Genomic DNA, 6,000 nt, shown 5'->3' on the forward strand with positions numbered 1-6,000 from the left:
TGTGCTCCAACCAGTGTGAGACCAGAACAAAGGCAAACGGGTAAAAGCAAACGGGTAAAACGGGACAGACGGGATTGGCTCCCAGCCAGCGTTGTGAGGTTTATTAATTTGGCATGTCGATGCCGGGCCATCTACCATTGACCAGTATGTACGTGCTTCTGTCGGCTGGCCATGCATCGTCCAGCACACCCACACTCCACATATCATGTCCAGTACGGATTAGATGCCTGCAAGGTTCGTTGTCGACTGGTCCAAGCTTTGGGGTTCCCGCATCCACGGCAGTTGACAGGATTCAGGCAATTCAAGCTAGCTGGCTCGTGATAGTCTGATAGACGAGCTAGCGAGGGATGCCATGGAACTTGAAAGCCATCAAGCCATGTCTGGAGAAAAAAATTCATTAACTAGCAACTACTTAAGATTTGCTACTTGTAGCCTGTAGGCAGGCGCAGGCAGCCAGGCAGCCACAGCCGCAAAGCCACTTCCCCTTCCCTGCTTATTAGTGGCTCGACCCTGCCTGCCCAACAGCGCCCAAACGGCCAAATCTGATTTTGACTTTTCAATCAAGCAGGTTTGTGCGGCTTTTCCCCATGTCCAATTCCCTTTCTCTCCTCTGTCAGTTAATGGGATCCACCAAGAGTAGAAAACCTTATTCTCCATTTCCGTTGGTGTGTGGTGGTATGTAGTAGTAAGCCACCTTGTGGTGGTGAGGGTCACAAGGCGGGCAGTAATTTGTAAATGGGCAATGGTAAATGGCAGCTGCGAATTTGCAAAACAAAAGGAAGCTCGTACCAGCCGTCCTCAGATACCAGATTTTTTTTTTACCGAGTACAGGGGATGCTATTTGCCATGGTCTCTCACGTAGACGACAAGCCCCTAGCGACAGCCTCGATGACTTGGGTGGTAGAGAGTATTTTTTTTATCGCAGCTCGTATTTGTCGCTTTGAAGCCTGTAATTTTGTCAGTAGACCATCATCCAGACTTGTACGTCCGGGCAGATGGCATGGACTCTTCCGGCCATCGTTTTTCTCCTCGAGGACGATCAAAGACATGGGAGCGCCAGATCTATATAGCCAGAGAGCTGGTATCCATGACATGTTCTTTATGATCCTGTCATATGACATGGAAGACATGGAGAGTGATATACTGTATAGGATTCCCGAGTTAACTCCGCCCCAGACGATTTATTACGCGCTGTAAAACTGGGATCAGTCTTTTGCAGCGCCCTGTCACTGTCAGTACCCTAGCAAGGATTTCCCAGTAGCCTGTATCAGTAGGCCCATCTCCTTGGCGCGACTTCCGCTTCGCCAACATGGCCAAAACGTATAAAAATGCTCTGAAACATGGCAAAGTATCAGGCCTATATAGTATAGGCATGATCGGAAAGCTGAATCACGGCACCCGTGATTAATATAGATTAATATAGATTGACCTTGAGCCACCCCTTGCTTCTCCCCAACACATTTATTATGATAAACTTGCCATCTTTCCTTTGGTTACCATTTTATTACAGAGTGTTGCAGTTCCCAGGGCTACCCGCAGTCGTTCGACCTGTCTTGGCCGCGTCCCCACCGCTGATGGTGATCCTTGACAGAGCCGGAAACATGGCCTCGCAAATTCGAAAAAGATTCGATAGTACGCGTCAATCTTGCAAGTTGCCATTTTCAGACTACACACGTTTTATTCGTAATTCAAGGAAGCAACTGGACCTCGAAATTCACGCCAAGTATACAAAGTAATATGGTGAAAACGATGGACCTGATGGACGGCTTTGGTTGGCGGGCGGCAAAGTTTAAACTACAACCGTCCCCGCATAGACTTTTATAACTATTAATTAGTTAATACTTTTAGTTATTGCCTAGGTAAATAGTGCCCACTACGAATAAATATCCGTACTTGGCTAGCCACAACAATCCGTGCGATGCGTGCGACAGGGGTCACGGCGTACCTGGTAAGAGGCCACCCAGTGGACAGAAAATATGGCGCTAGTCTAGGTACCTACAACAACCGCTAATCATGGGTGGAAAGCAGTGTATACCCGCCATGTTTTTTTGTCCACCACTTGGGAGGCCAACTACCTAGTGCATTCATGCACGAGATGCCACTAAAAGGCGATCTAAACAAAACAAATACGAAGCACACACATATTGACACCATAATTTGAGCTGCGACACGCCCTTGCTGGCCATTCATCACAACAGCTTTTCAGCCCATTGTCTTGCAGAAATGAGACTCATTTGAACCACTATGGCACCCCCTTTTGCAATGTCCAAGAGCATGCTGAGCTGAAAAGATAACAGCGTTCAGTATCCACCGGGCTGCAGCGATGTGGTACGTCAAAACTCCACAATTGCCAAAAAAGTTAAAAAGTGTGACGATGATTTTTTTTTCCCTGATCAACATCCCCTTGCTCCTTCACGCGGCGATTTCAAGATCCCGTTCGCGTGCCGAAAAGGCTCCGTGGGGCTGTTCAGACGACGGGATCCCCAAAAGAACCAAGTTCCGAAGAGTAGCCCCGCAGACACAAACATGGTATTCAGTAATCAGTAATCCGTACCGACCAAATATTCCAACATCTTTTGTTTTTTTTGCAGGGCAAAACTATTTATGGGGCTTTCGACCCAACGGCCGTAAGAGGTCAAGATATGCCCGGAGTCGTACCTATCAGTATTACGTATACAACCGGACGGCGGCCCAACATGGGCAATTACCGGGTGCCAGGAGGCCGGGTTCCCGGGGCATACTTATTAGTGCAGGCTCTGTAGGACTTGCAGGCCACCGGCAACGGGTGTACAAGTACGAGTGCCAATGGTAAGTTAACTGGTGCTATCGGCTAGTCACCTAGTCGCCTAGTTTTGCTACTGCAGCTTCTGTAGTTGTTAGTTCCTGTAATGTCTGTGCTAAATAGGAAAAGCCGCCAACGAACCCCCCACAAGTACCCAGGACCTGCTGGCATGAATGTCCATGTTTTGAGTCATCGTGATCCCTATTTACTTGTTATCCCTTTGTTCCCCGCGCTGGCCCACTTGGAGAATATTTGGTACCTGGCCTGGCTCTGGTGTACCCATTGTTATAAGTCAAGATGCAGCCCTGTTTCAATAACTTGTAGGGCTTTGTTCGCTTTTTCGGCATACTCGGTACCAACTACAAACTAAAACAATCAAGCTTTTGCGGCTCGAGCCCGAGAGAGGGGTGGGATGAACAAGACATCCAGAGCCACGTCACAACTCCTGCCCAAATTGCCAAAACAGTTGGGAGATTTCCAATGTTGGTACCGACTTCTCCATCGTTTCCCGCTGAATTACAGCTCGGTCGAAACCCTCGTGTATTCTCTTTGGTGAACGAGGGTACTTGTCTTCTCTTTTATTGCTGTGGAAAGAAAGCATGTTCTTATTTTATACACTGTCAATTAGCAAAGACAAACCGCCTCATCTAGGTTTCTATAGAAGCCGAGTTCTCGTCTTGCCTAGGGGGTTACCCGCGCCGCGCATCTTTGATCTCGACATGAGAGTCTATTTGACTCGAGCCTCAGTGGACGAGGCCCGGGCTGAATAGAGAAAGCACTATTCGTACATCATCCAAAGCCACAGGCTGTCTAGGCGGCTTCAGATACCCGTTCTTTGCTAGCTAATAAAACGTGGCTTGTCCAATATCACACATAGCCGTCATGCAGCCCAAACTCTAAAATCCATGAATACGAGTTCGGTATCCCTCAACAATGCAAGGCTTTGCTCTACCGAGGCTGTTATTGTGCAATTCGAAAATCTCTACTGCTTGTTCAGTAAACAAATATTTGCAGAGGCCCTAGCATCGAGATCGCCATGGTTTCTGGTAATGTAAGTGGCGTTGCGATTGTCTATCAAATTGTATACTCCCACGGGAGATGTTAGCCTGCATCGAAGCCGTCAGTCTTTCGTCATGCGTATCGATCATACATTCAACTTCTGAAAGACGCATCTCAATTCGAGCTTTCGAGGTACTTAGCCGCCAAAAGCTGTCACAAGGCTAACGCCACGAGTGGTCAGCTCCTGGGAAAATGACTCGACCGGGACTCGACCGGGTGATGTTCCCCAAGGACAAGCCATACCCGACGGGACCCCATCCGCTATCCGGGCAGGCTGCATGATCTTGTGTGAAGATTGGACACTGACATGAAAACTTTCTCAATCAGGAACTTGCAAATTAGTTATAGAGGTTTCACCAGTGGTACAAGGATTGCAAGTATTACGTGCGTGCACATCATTGGTTGCACAAAGGAGCAGGGGAGCAGAACATCGCCGCAACGTATCACAACATGAAGCATACTAGCATACTCTTTTATTCTCCGAACGATTTGCGGGGGTTTTGCGGGTTGGCCCAGCTTGTCCGCCTTGCGTTCCGCTTTCCGATTATGTCGAAAAACGTTTTTCCATTACTGGTTTTAGCTTCGCTGATTCAATAACTTGATTTTTAATTTCGCTAATTTGATAGATCCTGGATTTCACTTTGCTCAATTGAAAAAAACTATCAAAAGACATTTCTATTCTCTTGTGGTAATCTGAAGCCCGACACTGGTATCCTAGCGGCCTAAGCGTTGTGATTAACAAATCTACTACATTTGTTGATGGCCTCCTCACTTATTTTTACCACGGTCACCCTTGAGGTGATGAGTCAATTGCCTGTGCCAAAGACCCGAGCCAAATTACATGGGGGAGATTCGGGAGCACATGGTCAGCCGTCTGCCTTGCCGTCCTAAGTACCGACACAAGCATTGACGACTCAGCTAGTAGGGTTACACCCGTGGACGGACGATTGTTGAGCGTACCAGAAATGAGTTGGCGGCCACAAAAGGCCACTTTTAAGCTTTGCCACGACGTGACAACGTGCAGCCATGGCCAAGGTCGTTGGGGAAGCTAGTACTACATGTTGTGCCTTTTAATATCCCAGGTTGCCAGCAAGTTGGCCGGGTACTGGCTGGGCCGGTCCATGCACAGACTGGCGGCATGCTATGAAAGATTCTAATACATTCGCGCGAAACCCCTTATCTTTGACGTAGCCCTACGTGTTCGCCTCTACGAATATGTGTCTTGTCTGTTTACTTTGAGCCGAGGCTTCCGGATAGTAGCTTGATGCTCCTCTTTGGTGCGTCGAGATCTCGATTCTGAAGCTCTTTTGATGCGTCGATCCCGTCTTCCAGGCTCTCCGTGATGGCGTGCATACCCGCAGTCCCGTGTTTTGAATGGTCCGGAGGCGTTTCTCCGGCGCTCGACACAGCCATTCACGTTTTCGAGGGTGTCGATGAACAAAGTCGTACAGCCGTCTCAACGTCAGACGACCCCCAACTTGTTAGCGTCTCCAAAGAACACTTGCCAAGTCAAATTTCTGGAGGGGCCCTCATCAGTGCGAGAACCGTTATAAGATGGGGGGCACCTGGGCGAGGTTTGTGTCTTGAAACTTGGACCATCTACCCCAGCTGTTGACAAAAGTCAGACAGAATAGGTACGAAGTATCAGTCTGTGCAGAGTTGCGGCAGGCATGCCGATGGGCCACTTGTGCCACTGCGAGGCTATCGATCTCTGACGAAGCACGGGCTTTTTTTTTTTTTTTTTCTCCCGGCGCGCAAGAGCAGGCGACTAAATATACAAAAGGCAAATGTTGTTATACGCGCACTGTTTTCCGTGAATTTGATGATTTTGTGATGCGTTTTCAGTCATTGTTGCTTCTGTTGAAGCAATTTCGTTGGCAACCACGGGTACGCCCTTGGATGTCATGGCAAGGCTATGGCTGGTGGGACCTGGGAACCCCATACACGAGCCTCATACGTAGCATGAAACAAAGCAATCATCTTTGCGCAAAAACCCTCGTGCTGCGTAACCAAAGTTTCGCCAATAATACACCTTGCGCGGACGAGCGTCGTGATAGCAAATAACCAGAAAACAAAAGATTACCTCACCAAGCGCATCGTTCTCGTGAGCGCGAGACATTTGCTCTTCGTCCAATTCACCCGTTTGTCGAGCTTTTTTC

This window comes from Beauveria bassiana (assembly GCF_000280675.1).
Source record: "Beauveria bassiana ARSEF 2860 unplaced genomic scaffold BBA_S00003, whole genome shotgun sequence".
Classification (NCBI taxonomy): Eukaryota; Fungi; Ascomycota; class Sordariomycetes; order Hypocreales; family Cordycipitaceae; genus Beauveria; species Beauveria bassiana.